This window comes from Bombus terrestris, chromosome 16 (assembly GCF_910591885.1).
Source record: "Bombus terrestris chromosome 16, iyBomTerr1.2, whole genome shotgun sequence".
Classification (NCBI taxonomy): Eukaryota; Metazoa; Arthropoda; class Insecta; order Hymenoptera; family Apidae; genus Bombus; species Bombus terrestris.
Genome location: NC_063284.1, coordinates 1661517 through 1679161, shown reverse-complemented (window position 1 = coordinate 1679161; position 17645 = coordinate 1661517). Strand labels below are relative to the sequence as shown.

Below are 17645 nucleotides of genomic sequence, written 5' to 3'. Positions count from 1 at the left end.
GGCATAACTGAGGGAGATTTATTTTGTTTCATTTTAGTTGATCCTATTTCATCAACATTTCCGAGTATTTTATTATTGTTATAAAAATAAGAATAAAACGGGAGAGAAATTTTAGCGAGATTGAGCAAGAAAATGGTTCTCGTGTTATTAAATTGAATTCTTCCTGATTCCACTTGAATATCCAGAGTATCCTATCATTTTCTAGAAAATTGTTAACTCTTGTACTGTCCACGAAAGTTGAACTATTCGATTAATCCCTCCAAAAAATGTTCCCTTAAAAGTCATAAACCTTCTAAGCTATAAATTGACATGTCACCGTCTGTTTCTCCGTTTCTCATGAAGAGCAGCAGCGACGACGAGGACATGGTAAGCGCGTTACAGTCGCAGACAACGGGATATTTGTCTCGTGCAAAGCGGAAGTGGTGCATGAAACAGGGTAACAGGATGCTCGATGATGTTGGGCAACGTCACGGTCCTCGACAGGCCAGACAGCTCTAAATTAAACATAGATATCTGCACGGCAGCGATTCTTTAAACAAACGGCGCGCGTTGCGCTGCTAAAACGTGCAACAGAGGCAAAAACTCTGCACGTGCCAATGTTTATGTACACTACCACTTATAAGTATCTAGTCAGTTTTCTGAGTGTGTGTTGAGTTAAGAGAACGTGGAGTTGGTCCATTACGAGGGTAGCATAATTATGAAAAGCAAATTTTGGACTAGAAATTTTTCGGAAGAAATATATGGTAATTGTGTATAACAACTTAATGACTTTTTTAAATTTTTACTCCTTAAATGTGATATTTTTCTTAGTTTCCTAGAAATAACGAAGAATTTAATAGATGTAATATCTTTTCGCTTTAATCTTTCGCCCGACTATATTAATTAACTAGCCATAGAGACTACACTTTTGACTATGTCAATTAACTAGCTTTCCGTCATCATAAATTTACAAGTTTTAATTTGTTTTATTACCTTTGCTTATGTAGAGGATTTCAACTTTTAAAAAATCAGTTTAGAAAATATCATTAAATTCCTTCATCTGTAGTTTGGTAAATTATTCCCAACTAAATAGAAGATGTTAGTATTAATTTAAAACATATTAATTAATTAATTAATTTAAAATTAATTAATTTAAAAACAAATTAATTTAAAACATATAATCGAAGATCCTTTTAACCAGGAATAAATTGTTTTGGTGTAAAATTCAACTTCGGAAAATCAATTTAAAACGTATCGTTGGACTTTTCTTTACCGGTAATTTCGCGATTAAATTACATTCACTGAGATATAAGCAAATGTTCGGATAGTTTTGAACGCTGGTTGTATATTGGGGCTTGAGCGGTGGGGCTAGCATGTCTGACCTAATTTTTGCAAAACAGTCGGCGCAGAGGAACGTTAGTGCGATGCTGGCCACCAACGATGTCGTCGACATTATCCGGCACTGTTATGATCATAGCGTTAACCGGAAATTCGAGTGGAATGTTAGAAACTTTATTTAGAAAGTCTTTTACGATTAACAATCTTCCCTTCGTTTAACATTACGATTGTGATAGACATATTTTGCGGCTTTTCCTCGTGCTATTCTAAATCGAGGAATTTATCTCGAGCCTTTAATTAAAATTTACAATTCTCGCTTTAATATCTATAATTAAACTATTTTCTATCAAGCTTTATTGTACATACGTAAACATAAAAATTATTCATAAACGTCATTCTATAAATATTCCCCAAAACATCCCCTACTTACGCAGTATGATACAATCCTGACAAAAAGGGAAAAGGAAGGATAAAAAAATTACGTCATAAAAATTCTCATCTGATTCAAACAAATACAAACGAACGCACGAACAAAGTTTTAACGAATCAGCAATCCAATCGATCCCATCGCCCAATTCTAAGCTAAACCATATACGCATTGAACAGAGAATCGAACGGATCAATCGAGCGTAGGAGTTTGGCTACCAACAGGCAGAGAAAAAGAAAACAAGGAAAATGATGACGGTGGCGGCGTCGCGGTACCCCCCGGTTTTCCGGATGTTACGTTACTGTGCTACGGCGACGCCACACAGAGAATCGTTCCGTCAGTCGGGTCTCGGCCGCCGTAAACGTTAATACGACAGCGCACAAGCTCATCGTCTCGGCTCGGAAGCACCGAGCTTCCTCGCGGTACGTTCGTCACTCTACCGTCCTACCAGTTACCTCTCTATCATTTCACGAACCAAACAACCCTCTGATAATCCCTCGATCCATCCCTGTGCCAGCAAACATCGCCAATTTCCAACTAAGCTCAAGTTGTCAAATCTGTGTTGACCCCAGGTGTCGTCAAAACGTCTGGACCAGTGTCTGCGTGTCTGTGTCGGGTTGTAGACCCAGCTTCCGGTTGCACCAGGTGTCCTGCGTCAGCATCGCCGCGGTTTACTATCCGTGCACCCCTTCTGCGTGCAAAGTGGGGTGAAAGGACGCGGTAGGCGGCTATATAGCCACTCAGGTAACCTTCTGCAACGGAGAATGCGGATGCAGCCGTGATTTCTGTCTCTCTATCGAAGAGACTAGTGCGAATGAGACTGACAGATCCGTGTTTGCGGTTAGACTTTGGTTAGATTGGTCTTGGGACGTTCTTTCGTGGGCTTGCTATGATTTGTTGTAGTTTGTGGGCTTGTGGCAATTGAAGATTTAAATTTGTACTGTTTATGTGCCGTATCTGTGTTAATTTATATCTGAAGGGAACACTAAGGTTGCTATAGATAGGATTTTTGACTTGATTAAGGATTACGTAGAAACGTGGGGTTAAAAGTGACGTTTCTTCGTCGTTATCGATATTCAAGCTGTTTTCGGAGATCGTTGTTCTGGCGATAGGAACGTAGGAAACGAGGCGCACGTGGCGCCGGTATTACGCGTTCTTTCTGCACAACATCGTTCCCCATGTCAGACTGTGAACTTTCATACAAATTTCTTATCGTCTCGTCAGTTACGAATAACGAATGTTCAAAGAAAGTTCATAATTTTATCGTAAATCCGTATAAACGTGTTAATTTCCAGTAGTCTTTCGCTGTCACCGCCAAGAACGTTTCCTAACGTCTCGTATTTCTGACGAATTTTAATCTCATCTGAAAATTATTTACCACAGGCATCAACTTCTTCAAACCTTTGTCTTTTGTAATCTAAGTGTTCAAACTTTCTCGAACATTGTTCAACGCTTCGTTCTGGTTCCAGAAAAGCGTAATAGAAAACCCTATCAGACACACAGACAGCTGAACATACTCTCAAACCCAGCCAAACCACTCCAATCCTTTTCAGACTCCTTTCTTTCTTCTGTACTCGACTTCTGTATCCGATTTCTCGCCGATGTAGTGCGTGATCGTTGCGGAAATCCGCGTAGCCAACCAGTGTGGCATTTCTGTGACCAGATGTACTGGACAGGCATGTGTCCTCTGGGACTACGCGCTCTCGTACCCCGGTGAAGTAGTCAGATGAAAAACAGGCCCGAGGCAGTCAGTAAGCCAACAGAAAAATGGATCTGTTCGATTCGAAAGAGGGTTGCGCGGCCGTGTGGCTTGCTACCTGTTGTCTGCTGCCCACAGCCGCAAACTTTTCTGCGCTAACGTGCCTGGTGCGTGACGCGACCCATCGCCAACCGCTCTCTTCCTCTTGTCTGCCGATTTTGCACAGTCATTTCCGGCCTAAGGGTGTCTGTACACCACGAGGGTTGAATTTTTTGGATTCAAGAACCGGTACTTGTTGTTTTGTCACATTGACGGATGTACGATCTGTTGGACATGATAGTAGGTTTCGGATTTGCCAGGTTTCAGGTCGTTTGATAATTTTCTTGCTTCGGGGAACCAGTTAATGGCTTTTTGAACGATTTGGGCAGAGGGTGGTGGTGGGAATTACTTGTAATCGAAGCTTTGTGGTATCTGTCAGTGATTAATTGTCAAAATTGGAAGCGTATGATAGTGTTGGTATATATCATAGTAGGTATGACGCTGTATGAGGGTTCTTCCGCTTTGCAAAAGCAGATAATGGGTTTTTCAGTAATTTTTACAGAGAATTGGAGGTATTTGGAATTGGAAGTCTACAGTAACGATTGGATAGGTTGAAATTGACAATATATGCTAATATTCATGCTTACACAATAGGTCTGGGATCAATTGGAAGGAAACGTCTATGTAGTTGATACCGTGGGTATAGGTTAGTTTCGAAAAGTTGCTTGCCATTATGGGGTTTGGCCTGGATAACAGATATCTGGTATACCCGTAGGTAGCAAAAGTTTCTAGTTAAACTTTTACTATATTCCTGATAGTTTTATTATTAGTTTATTGGATTAATGTCAGTAGCCTGAAAAGTGGACTGGCAGTTGTGGAATTTGGGGTAGATAAGGGATATTTAGTACACAATGGCTGTCAGCAGTTTCTGATCAGTATGGTAATGTGGATATTATATCAGTGCGAGTAGTAAGGTTATTATATCAGCATATTTGTAATTCCATCATTATTGCAAGTAGGATTTTCTTACTATTATTACATTAGAGGTTTCGTTAATGATTTTGTTATATTTATTTGTTATAGAAGAATTTTTATTTACAAGAAATAATTTTATGTTATGTAATGCTTCACAAGATAACATTTTGTACAAAAGAATGGTAAAATGTATGGTTTTGTATAAGAAGAATTTTATTCATGATTGTATAAGTAAAAGTGGAAATATATCATAAGTGAAAAATTCCGACAGTTACTATATCTTAGAGCGAATAATTGCCCTTTGAGAATGTAAAATATTTGGTGTTAACGAACGTTAAGAGATTCTTGTGTACGTGCTTTAAAATTGATTATTAAAACGATAGAACATAAAAAAGAGCTCCAGTATTTTGGAGCTTTAAAAATTCAATCCCAACTTGCCTTTGTTCTTATGTTCGCGTCACAGTATGTGCTTATGCAAAGCTGAATACCTGACTGCCATGTGTTCAAGCAGATGGAGCTTATACAATCAAAGGATTTATTAAGCTGATCGGAACGCTTATTCCTTTCATTCCTTTTTGAAGAGAAAAAAAGCCTTTCTGTATTGATATTTATTCCATGCAATCTTTTATATTATATAATTTTTTTTTACGTTTCTCGTACTAATTTATTACTGTGAGCACATTTTGGACATCTGTCTCAAATTTAAATTATACGAATTATAAGAATGCATATAATACTTGAAATAAAATATTGCTTACAATGACCAATAGTTGAGATCAATCTTCTATTTAGATCCCATTTCTCAATTTCTTAAATTTCCAACAAATTAAGTTTAACAGCTTGAATTTGTTGTCACGCCTGTATTTTCTAATTAGAAACAAATAAAGCTGTTCGCGTATTTAACAAAGTTCCTACATTCGAATGATTAAAAAATTGTCCAAGTTGCATTTTTGAAATCCGGAAAAGTTCTTGGATTTTCATCATATCCTTTAAAGTACAACGATGAGACATCGAGAAAATAATAGGAAGCGAAACCAACGTCTGGAAGCAAAGGTGCAGCGACTCGTAGTTCGCGCGAAATAGGTTCGCTGAAGCAAGTGAAATAAAAGCGTGTCTAGTCAGCCGAATTCCGTGGGGAGTTTGTTTCCGGGACTGAAAAGTCGTGGAAACTGTGCTGCGCAACTTTCACCGTATCGGAGTATCGCGTTGTAAAATTTAATCGCTGTCTGACGAACGAAAACGGCTGTCCCCTTCGCTTTATATACTTATACAATGGCGATTTATTACCTGTCATGAGGAAATTCCAATCTTTTGTTAAGAAAATGCCAATCTTTTTCTTTCAGAGGAAATATTGCGATATCATCCTTAGATAAGAAAATTCCAATTCTTTTGTACACAGAAAACTTCGAATCTTTACGTGGAAACCTCAATTTGTCATGTAAAAAGTAGATTTTAGATATCTTCCGTTATAAATTTTATGATATTCTTTTCTTTTCTTTTAATTTGCCTAATTTGGTTGGGCTGCAAGGTGCTATTACAATTATGGTTAAATTATTTGATTTTATTCCTGTATTCCATATTTGTTATATTTATTTCATGTCCTATATTTCGTATCATATTTATTTTATTTTGTTGCATATAAATGCAACATTGGATGGAATCCTACAGTCTGCTCTATGTTCTATATTCCATTTCGTATTCCATATTCTATATTTTAAATTGTATTTAATTTTTTATTTTATATCTAACTTCATATTCCACGATACAATGCTATACGTACATTCCATTTTCATACTCTCCATAATAGGACATTAATTTACATCATAGTCTACAGAACGGAAATTAATATTAAATATCTAGCAATTATATACTCTAACGCAAATCTAACCTAACCTATCTCTTTATACTCTGCATATACCATTCCACCGAATCAGACGAAGTTTAACACGATCTAATTCAACATTTTAATTAACTTTAAGTTGACAATTAGATTTTTTAATCGAAATACTATGAAATAGAGAATCATTTTTATTCTATGATCTTCCTCAAACGTTGAAAATTGTCAAAGACCTTCGTCGTTACAAAGAAAACTGTCGATAAGCGGATTAAATGATAGTTAGAGCGTAGTGACGGCACTATTGAAGTGTTCTTTCATGGAAACGCGTGGCAAGAAAGCGGTACAAAGGCGATAACTCGACAATGCTTCTTTCCACAGGCAAATTCGTTTGGTTTCGTGTTTGAGCTGGCAAAGTTTGATTCCGTCGAATCGTGTCACACACCAGGCAATCGAATAAAGAAACAAAGAAATTGAGGGAGAAGAAGAGACGAGTTGCTTCGATTTGCTTTGATAGCATACTTTTTCGCTTTGTTGAAGTTGGAAGAAAATCCGACCTGTTTTCGGAAGTCCGTTTGGACATGTTTGTGTATACCCATGAAACTAAAATTGTATTGGAACGAGTATCTGTGGTAATGCATTTATTGGAAATTGTCCCGAGATGTAGACCAGTGGCCAAAAGTTTGGAAGCATTACATGTTTCATAAATTACAAGAACGTAGACAACAGTTAGAGGAGAATTCCTTTAGTTTGGGAAATTTGTGCCCCGAAAATTTATTAACCCAAAAAGGATCGTCCTTCATATGTGTAGCATTAATTTGCAATTGATATTGAATATTTGAGTGATTCGAAATATCTGAAATTGTAGCAGCTACATATAAACATTTCTCTATGCCAATAAGTAGAGCAGAAACGTATGTGGTCAGACGAGTACAAAAGAAATCCATTTAATAACCTCTTCTTTTTTGCTCGAACTTTATTTTCAAATTTACTTCTCTTATACCGCGATCGGTATCAAAGGATATCACCTTTCCTCTCATTCCATCACATTTTCACCATAGCCACGTTCTTTACCGTAGAAAAATATATTCGTTTCTGAGAGAGTAGAAACGAGGAGGAAAGAAAGCTCTGGGAATTCATCGTAGCTACCGCGATAAATCGCGTTTATAGCCGCACGAACGAAAAGTCCGCCTACCTCGATAAAAAAGAACTTGCTCTGCAAGCTGACTGCCTTCAGCAGCTTCCACCGTGCCTCACGCGTATTCAGCTTTTCTTTCCGTTTCATTAACGGCCGGATTTACAAAATTTATCGAATAGCAGAGGGGCAGAAGAAGGATGGGAAAGATTAAACGGAAAGCTACACAGCGTTTTAATAAAGAACGCCACGTATACGAATTAATCTATTGGACAAAAGTGATATTTATCAAATCTTTAAAAATTTCTTCCTTAATCGAGTGCTGAGAGATTCTTTATTTAAAAGTGCGTCGAAAATGTGCTGTGCAATTTTTTCGTATGGGTCTTCGTTTCGGAGAATATGGAATTTGAAAATTCGTGCAGGTTGTGACTTGCTGACAAACCACCCGATCTTCAGGCTTATTTATTTAAAAAATGAAGCGGTAAATAAGGGAATTCTATTCTACGTTTTTTGTCAACTTTTTCATGAAGAATTGATCCTTGCTGGTAGTTTTACCTGTCATTAAGTATAGCATGACAGAAATCGATTTTTACTATTTTAATAAATTTGACAACTAGAGATATTTTGAAATTTGGAATTTTTATAGCTTTATGAATTCTTAGGAACTACATAATCGTAGATATACACTCACAAATTAATTTCATATCAATGGTAATTAAAATAGATTATTTTAAAAATATTGATAACGATTAAAGACAATAGATTACATGAAAACGCAGATTTCACGAGCGAAAATAAACAAAAAGTTCATCGTTCGAGCAAATAGGCCTATTTCCTAGGTGTAGCTTACGGTGTGTGACTTCGTTATCGCACGCAGCTTCTGTCATCAATTACGAGGGGTTTGATGACTATAACCACGGGCAGTCATTGATTGTCAACGCAGACCCCCTGGCATGTGTCAATTAATTGCACCTGATCGTTAACAGTGCGATACAAAATAAAATTATCCATACCTTCAAAGGGAGCACTCAATAAATACTCCAGCTATTGTTTATTGTTGCAATTATGTAATTTATTACACTATTTTTGATACCAACAAAATTAGGGGAAATTTATTATTTATTACTACAAATAAGGATTAAGGGCAATTTTTGTAACACTAGAAATATTCCATTATTTAGAAAAGTCATAAAAACAAGATAAAATAGTACGTTTTAGACGATTAATGAATATAATTTTCTCTCTGGCATATTTTATTTAATGAAAAAAGAGATTTTAGAGAAAGGCTGCTAACGATTCTCATTCCAGCACACTTTATTCTATTGCTTGATTTTATCCTCATCTTATCTTCAGTCGCTCACTCATTGTCTTCAATCGTACGTATTTCCATTTTATATTTCTGCGGATTATTTTTATAAATCCATCTACAAAATGTATTCCACATTGCTTTGAATAAACGAACTTGAAATGCTTGAATAAATCGAGGAACGTATTTCAAGCTGGCAGTCGTACAAATTAGCAAAAGGAAAATGACAGTATGATATTATTTAATCCAGCAAAACATTTCCGCTAGCTATTTTTAAACGCAGAACACCGGGAGAACGTGAGCATCTACGTCAGAAGGAAACAAAACCGCCTCGTTTTCTGTTCAATTTATCAACGACACTTAGCTCAGTCTCGTAAGAAAGAATCGCGTATTACAGGCTTAATTGCGAGTGGCTCTTTTATCGCGAACCGTGCCGGCCACCCTGGCTTAATTAAGCAAACCTGAATAGCATTCGTGCTTTTATCAACCCACCCTTTTGTATCTTGGCAAACGTAACGCAATGAGGGAAGAAAATTGTAATAATAACAATTCTGCGATGAACGAGAGTTACACTAACACCTTATACAAACTAAAGTAGCATTAGATTAAGTTTCGGATGATAAAGCAATCTTTTCTTTCGTAAGGCAAGTTTTTCTTTGGTCTTAGGGGCAAGTTGTTCCTCTTTGATCATAAGGATATTTTTACTTGGTCTTTCATATTTGAAGAAAATTAATCTCTTTAAAATTTGTTGCTTGTGAAAGGAGAATAGGATGCCTGTCTATATACGATCCCTTTGTACTTATAATACTATATTTCGTTTTTACATTCAATTTATGTCTTTGTTATTAAATTTTGTATGTCTACTCTAAAAACTCTATTAACCATAAATTTCAAGGAAACTTCAATTTTGAAAGCAAGAGTTTAACTAAGAATAGCTTTAATATACTAATAACACTAATATGTACTAATATAATACTTGAAGAGCATGACTAAAACAGAAATATATACAGTAGAGTATTGAAAGACAGTGTTTTGTATGTCTCAGAAAGTCAGGGTATTCAATTCTCTTTTATACTAATTTGTAAGAAATTCTCTTTCATTATTGAAAGCAAAGATTCGATATGCCTGATCATATACAGTCCATTTCTACTTGCTCCACTGTATATTTTGCCTGGAACCGTGTCAGATGTTTTAATCCATTAAAAGAATAGTCTATTAACTACAGATTATTCGTATTAAGGGCCATTTAATGATGACAATTCTTTAAACTCGCTACTAATTTCATTTAGCACCTTAAAGTCTTACGAAAGATACAAAACGTTAAAATCCTTGGTAATCGAGCTCGGACATGTATTAACATTTCTCGCAGTATGGTCAAGATGAATGGACTGCAAGTAAACAGTTATACAAATTAATTAATCACATGACGTATACTTTAATCACCTATGGTATCGTATAATGCACCACCATCCTCGAAGACGAGCTCTGTAGAATGAAACACTCGGGACATCCTGTACCAATTAGCCCCATTAATTTCGAACCTTGACACTGGACCAATCAGAAGACAATTTTAACTCTAACTGACCTCTAACGTGAACTTTGACCTGAACCCTACCCTTGGACGAATGAAGCTAATTTCCCTCCCTCCAGTTTCGAGCCTGTATTTGCTGCAGGGATAAGCGAGATTATATAGAAACTAGTTGGTTTTCGAGTAAAATTGAAAATTATTTTCCTGGTTACCCGGAAAATGATTTGATATTTTTTAAGAGAGATCTCTTACTCGAATATTTCTTAATAATATTGCCGCGCGCGAATAAATTTTTTACGCGGATGAAAAAGTGGAGAAGCGAAGAAGAGTAATTTGTAATTGAATAATTGGCGAATTTCAATATTCTTGTTGATATCATTGTCTGGAATATCATTTGCGATCTTTTTTCTATTGAAGACACAGGAAGCTGTTTTTCAATGTAACAATATCCATATCTCTATTTCTTTATCGTGGGCTTTGAATGGCATCTATTATAATTTTCTTTTATATTCAGGAATTTAAATCGTTCGAGAGAAATAAATTGAAGGCAATATTGAAATATAGCGAAGTAAGTAGGGTGGGATTGTATATGATCAGACATCGTACATTTCAACGAAGGTTTCAGTTTTTTTTCATTTTTTTAGATATAACGTCAACATATGTAACACCTGAATGATATTATTCAAAATACAGTATAAATTGCAAACGAATAAAAAAATAAGTGAAAAAGTGAGAACACAGAAAATTGATAAAAAAACAAAAACAAAAACTGTATGTAACACGTAAATAGTATTAAAAATACATTAAGCGCAATAAAAATTCTAAATGAATAAAAAAAAGTGATGAATAAAACATAAAAGGTTCGTAAAAAAAGTAAAGAGGAAATAAAATAGCTTCGACCACTACATTCTACGATCCCATATACTGTTAACACTCAACACAGTTGTCGATGCTGAGAAACAAAGACAGCAATATAAATCGATGATTCGCTGGTCGACTCGCGCTTTCGTTTTAAGGAAAAATTAATCAGCAACCGGGTTCACTGGCAGATTATTGATCGTGAAAGGGCCGCAGAAGAAGGTGTCATCTAACGGCACGTAACTTGATTTCCTGTTTATTCGATACGCGGAAATCTTTAATCGGATTTCAAGGAAGATAGAGTTCTTCCTGTAAAGTAACGTTTCAGACGCAACCCCATTGGGATACTACTATACCATAAACAAATTGTTTCTGCCTCCACCGTAGAAAATCAGATACTCTTATTCAATGTTACTTTTACACCTTTACCTCTTTTCTTACGCTTCCATGGTTATACGCCATATTTTCCCGCAGAAAATTTATTGCGATGCTGCTATAAATTTTATTTTTGTATTATTAAATACTTTCTGATAAACAAAACGATCAAATGTTTATCGCTGCATTTATTTTCCAGTTATTTTATCGTGAACTTGTTGTTTTATTTATATTATATCTGCTTTATAATCTGCAGAATATTCTGAATAAATATCTTTACGGGAGCATACGGTGTCTGACTATCTACGGCATTTTTCATATCGCTATATTTCAATCTTGCTGTCAATTTATTTTTATCACGCTTTTATCAAGCTGATGGCTCTTTAAAGATCACGATAAGAAAGAAATAGGTAACAGTTTCCTCTGTTTCTAATAAAATAAAGATATGCATGATAAATTGAAAAGGAACGAGAACCGGTCTGACCATATGTAGTCTCTTTCTACTTCCACTTTCTCATTCTACTGCAATATCTTTATTAGATAATCTAGATTTTTTAATATAAATGAATGTTTTAGAGGAGACGTAACAAAATGTTCATAATGAGAAAGAAATACGTTTATTTTTACATTCAAGGAATCTATATTCCTGTCTTTCCTTCAAAACGAAGAATCAATAAACATGAATATTAATCTCGTTATTATACAGCCTAGTAGATTCTCATTGATCGTAGACGGTAACATTTTTCTTCTCTTTAAAAATCATTTAATACATTTTTAACAAATTTCACCAGTTGATTAATCGCGAGAGGAAAATAAAAGAAATTGTTTATCAATTATCGAACACGAATGTACTTTTCTCAGATGATGCAAAATTATCATGGAACATATTTTTCAACGTATCACGGCTTCATTAACTCAATACGACAGATTAAACGTTGTAAAATACTCTATTGTTCATCGTTAACCCGCTTCAAGGCCGCGTTCCCGTGTACCATAGATATTCCTCGCTTTGCGGTGAAATTTCGAGTTTCTCAGCGAATTTTCTCGACACTTGACGGTCCTCTGTCCTTTGTGGATCCAATTTCCTGGCAACTCTCTCGGCGACTTTTTTTTCCGTATTTTTTTTCCACTCAACGACAAAATTGAAGAACTTCTACGCAACGAATGGAAGGGGGAGGGTCCATAACCAATCACAGTCTAAAAAGAGCTTCCCGACCAATTTGAGGACTAATGGTTAATAAAAACCCACGCAGCTTGCGAGGAAATTAAAAATTCCAGCCTCGACCCAGTTGATTACTTCGATACCACCGCGAGTCACGCGTTTATGCTATTTTCTTAAATCGTGATTACGCCTGGCAACCTTCTTCGTGCGAATTTTCCAAGAAATCTGAAAAATGTACTTTGCTATTTTCTATTTAAATGTCGTTCTTAAGATTCAAATGAAATGCGAGAAAACGTATTGATCAGATATAATGAAATTACATTCTCTAATATGCATTATAATAATAATTAATAAAGATTGTAGTATATGTTAAATTTAGTAGCCATTATAGTAATATCATGCTATTAGGAAATAAAGATAGAGTGTAAAGATATGAATATTATTTAATGTTGAAATTTTAACGTGTCGTAAATTATATAATAAATATTGTAGGAAAGAAATACTGCAATTTTTGTAAAGATATTATTACAGGAATAGTAAATAATAAATATTACGCATGAATATCGTAATAGTAACTAAAACTTGGAAATATTATTGCAAAAGATTTTAAAAAGTATTATCATAAATAATATGTTAATTATTAATTCACTTATTCCATCTCTTAACTGTGATATTTTTATACAATAAAAATTTTTTCACTGCAAGGATCACAAACGAAAAAATATACTGTATAGTGACGGAAAATGTGGTAAATTGTAAAAGTAGAAAAGGGCCGATGGCAAATGTGGTGCGTGTAGAAAAATGCTAGTGCTACGATTGAATATGATGAAGGAGTATTTTCACGAAAACAATTTTTGTAGAAAATCAACATTTGATTTGGAATAGACAAAATTTTATTCCTTTTTATTTAGTAATTGTTTATGACTGTTGTGAATATTTCACTAAAATCAGAGGTAAAATTTGTCACTCTTCTGAAATGCGGAGAAATGATTATTTTGTTTCAACGTTTAAGACATTACAATCGTTCAATTAGTGTAACGAATATTTTTATTGAAATATTTAAAGGAAAATGGAATTTTTAAAATTTCATTCTGTTTAATTTCTCGAAACAAATGAAGCTTTTACATATGAAATAAGAATGTCTTCGCTTTAACAAAACTTTTCAAATTAAAAATGCTTGTATCTAAAATTATTTCAATTAATGCTTCAAATATTACTAATATTATAATACAAGACGTATATCAACAAATTTTGAAGATTATTTCTACCAGTAAAACAGAAAAGTTCCATTTCACTGACTGTATTGTTAGCAGGCAAAAGAGACGCGTTATATAAATCCATTCTGAAAATTATTTCTGCATACAAAACAAGGCAATCCCATTTAAACAATGAGGTCATTGCAGAACACGCAAGTTAAATAGAATAATTTTAGAGGTTATATATATGAAATAAAACAGTTTCATTTCGAACATATTATCTGTCAATCTTGTATTATTATTTACTTAAAATAATATTTCTGTAGAGGAAGCTTGATAAATTAAAATTCGACGAATCAATTCTTTTGGAAAATATGTTATTGAGAAATGATATATTCATACAGATGATTCGTTGGATTTTCATGTAATACTAAATGCTCTTTCGAGCAGGAAATCGAACCGTTCCATCCGCGAATTTGATATTAGACGACGAGAAATCGATATTCGAGAAACCTTTACCAAGATTTCGAGCATTTTCTCTAAGAAGTTTCTTAGGAAATTGAAAATCTCGCCTACGTGCGACTGAAAATATTACCAGACTATTGTAGATAATCGAAAATTTTCAGAACCGAATTAGGACGAATGTGTAACACAACAAACCAAATACGTAATTAGTTACGATTAATATTTTAATAATCAAGTAGATAGGCATCCTTGCAAAATAAAATAATCTGCAATTAATTCAAAGACCCACTAATTCACTTGAAATTCTACTAAGAACAAGAAAATGATAACAATACAAACTTCCTGATGAGTGAAGTAACTTTGTATCAGCTTTTGAAGCTTCCAAAACTTTGAAATTAACTGACTTATCAACTGCAACTCGTCTCTCACATCTCTCTCTCTCTCTCTTTACACCATGGTCATCTGACAGTGAAACTCTTTTAAAGAGCACATGCTTTCCTGTCGTTAGCGATGAGGGCTACAAGTCCTTCCGCAATCGACAATCAGTTGTTCCGTGTTCCACTGTACGAGAACACAGCAGCCATCTTCAGAAACTAGTCCAGGTCATCATCCTCCACCGATCGTCGCTTTCTACGCACATTTCGTAACCCTGTGCCAAACTAGTCGAAATAGAACGCCCTACTCTAGAGGATCTTCAAACAGATTGCTTTAGCAAATTATCTGATAGAAAGTTTCAAAGGTGATCTGATGAGAAGTCAAATAAGTCATTCTACTAAAGGGATCTAGATACCGAAAGCAAAGGAAGAGAAAGAAAGAGCACAGTGAAGCAAGCAGACTGAAAGCTGAGCTGTTGAATTAGCTGAAGAGCTCTATAGTAAAGAGGAGCAACGATTAATGAATGGTTGGTGTGGAAAGGATGAGCCTGGGAATCGATATCTAGCGTGTGACGTCTAATTGCTCCAACTGACTCAGGTTCCACCATCCCAACAGGTATTTCCTGTTCTTTCGTCGATAAAAGAGGATAACTGTAGGGGTGAGTGGTATTCGACGTGTAGTCGGTGTTAGAAGATAGTTAGGGAGCCTTTCATTCGATCCTCGTGGTGTTTGTGCGAGCTGAGGCCATTCTCGATGAGGCACAGCTAGGTCTGTCTTCACTTTGTGCTGTGTGTTCGTAGATACAGGATTCTATGTGTTAATTGGTGTCCTAGTTCACGCGCGAGGGATCATACAATTTTCTTGCATCTTACAAATCACGATCTGTGAGGAAGAGTAGCAGTTAGAAGAATATTTGGCGTCCTATGTGGATGTCAAGGAATTTAAGAAGATTGTTTTACATGAAGTTTAGACTCTCTGAAAGCCAATGTTCCTGCACTATGTTCGATAAATGAGAGTCAGATGATTAAAGATCGATCTTGGAGAAAATCTAGAAGAACTGATCTTTGAAAACGTCCAGGACATTCAGATTGGTGTACTGAAAGAAGAAGACAATTTCGTGGAGTCATAGAAGCTGTACAATATGTTCATCAGAACGGAATCACTGAAATTTTGTATGTGACTTAAGAACAAAGGCCTACAATTTAAATCTCTCTCTTCAACTTTCATACTTCGAGTTCTCGCCTTAATCGTTTGATAAAAAATTATCCGGTTACCGGGGAAGCTTGTTAGATAATCGTTAAGGAAGCTACTGGTAATTTTGTCACGTAGGGAGATCCAAACTTTCACGAAAGGTTTAAACGCTTCTAGTAACTTGCCGATAGCCCCTAAGGATCTTCAAAGAATCATCAGGAGGAAGGAATCCTGTTTACACACTTGAATCATCCATAGGAACTCCTTATCAACCCTAATCCAGAGTGGGCTGATATAGAACTATATGAACTTCCGCTTTTCGCTTGGGAGTGAAATCTGAAAATTATCTAAGATTACTAGCCTAAAAGTACGTGCGGAGGTTGGTAAGATAGCCTAAACCTTTAATTTTTAAAACAATCCAAAGTTTGATACTCCTATCAGGCACTTGGGACATTTAACAGAACCTAGATCCATCAGAGCACGTAGATTGGGTTTAATCTCAGGCTTTTATTATTACCAAGCTGAAGCTCCAATGTGTTAGGTATCTGCAAGATCAAGGACAACCTAGATCTAATTTTGTGAATCTAGGAAGAACAAAGGAATTGATATCAGATCATTTGGACTGGGTCTACCGTCAGATTGACTGGAGGTTAAATTTAACACAGCCCACTCCGATAGAGAAGAAACGAGAAATCACTTCCTTTAGCCGTCAGAAATTTCGAAGGAATCAAGATCTATTTTCATAGCTTCCAAGAAAACATAGAAACCAGCATTGGGCTACTTGAATCAGATTCAGTCTCAAATGTCTAAAGTTCAAACCGAACTTAGGCTATTATCGTGACAGCAAGAGGAATCCTCCGTGCCAGGTGTCCAGATGTCTAAAAGAAAACCAAGATTTACTATTGAAATCCTAGGAAACTCTAGAAGAGCAAAGGAATAGACATTGGATCACCTAAACTAAATCTACACTCGAGTCTCTGACACTTGAATTAGAACTAGTTCGCTCTAATTGTGACAAAACGAAAGGTTCGGACCCTTGGATCTTTAAAAACCTCAAAAGCACCTAAATCAATTTTTATAGATCCCCAGAGAGCACCCAATATTACGCCATCTGGACCAGGTCTAATCCCAGTTCCCAGAGTGACAGGACGATGTAACCCATTGAAAACGAACTAAAAATCGTTCGATATCAATCAAATAAGTGGAAAGGAGTCATTGAAGAGCCTGGTATAGCCGGCCCTGGATGTTTTGACGCTGAGTGGCGCTAGGGTGTCGAGGTGGGGGCCAGGTGTTCTTGCTGCCTGCCGTACGCCTGTGGCGGCGGGGGTAGGGGTGGTGTAACTATCTCGGGGGCCACCCCCGAGGCCAAGAAGGGCTCCACCGGCCGCAAGTGTCGCAAGTGCCGCCAAAAGCAACAGCAGCAGAGCCAGCAGCTGCTCCAAGATCATCAACAAAAGCAACAGGAGAAGGATCAGGATCAACAACAAGAACCTAAAAAGGTGTCAGTGGTACAGATCGGCAAGTTGGCGCCTCTGAGCAATCTCGACGAGGAACTGGAAGACCTAGAGAACGGAAAGGGTGCCGAACAAGGGGCGGAGGAGGAGGAGGAGGACTTCTCCAAAGAGGGTGGCACCCAACACCGCCTAAGCCCCAGGCTGCATGATATCAAAGAGGAAGACGATGAGGACGGTAGGAATACCAAGGGAAGGTGAGTGCACTGAATTTGTTGGATCGAGTGGATTCGTTGGGAAGCGTTTGCTTGG

At 36.2% G+C, this 17645-nt stretch overlaps 1 protein-coding gene across 1 annotated transcript in view; it reads left to right on the top strand.

Annotated features, from left to right (window-relative positions):
* The first annotated feature begins 2126 nt into the window (after nucleotides 1–2126).
* Nucleotides 2127–17645, top strand: part of LOC100648035 (cAMP-specific 3',5'-cyclic phosphodiesterase) — a 359695-nt gene continuing 344176 nt past the window's right edge. The window contains exons 1-2 of the mRNA XM_012317596.3: nucleotides 2127–2488; nucleotides 15492–17590. The gene's annotated coding sequence lies outside the window, so the exon portion shown is untranslated. The remainder of the gene's footprint in view (nucleotides 2489–15491; nucleotides 17591–17645) is intronic.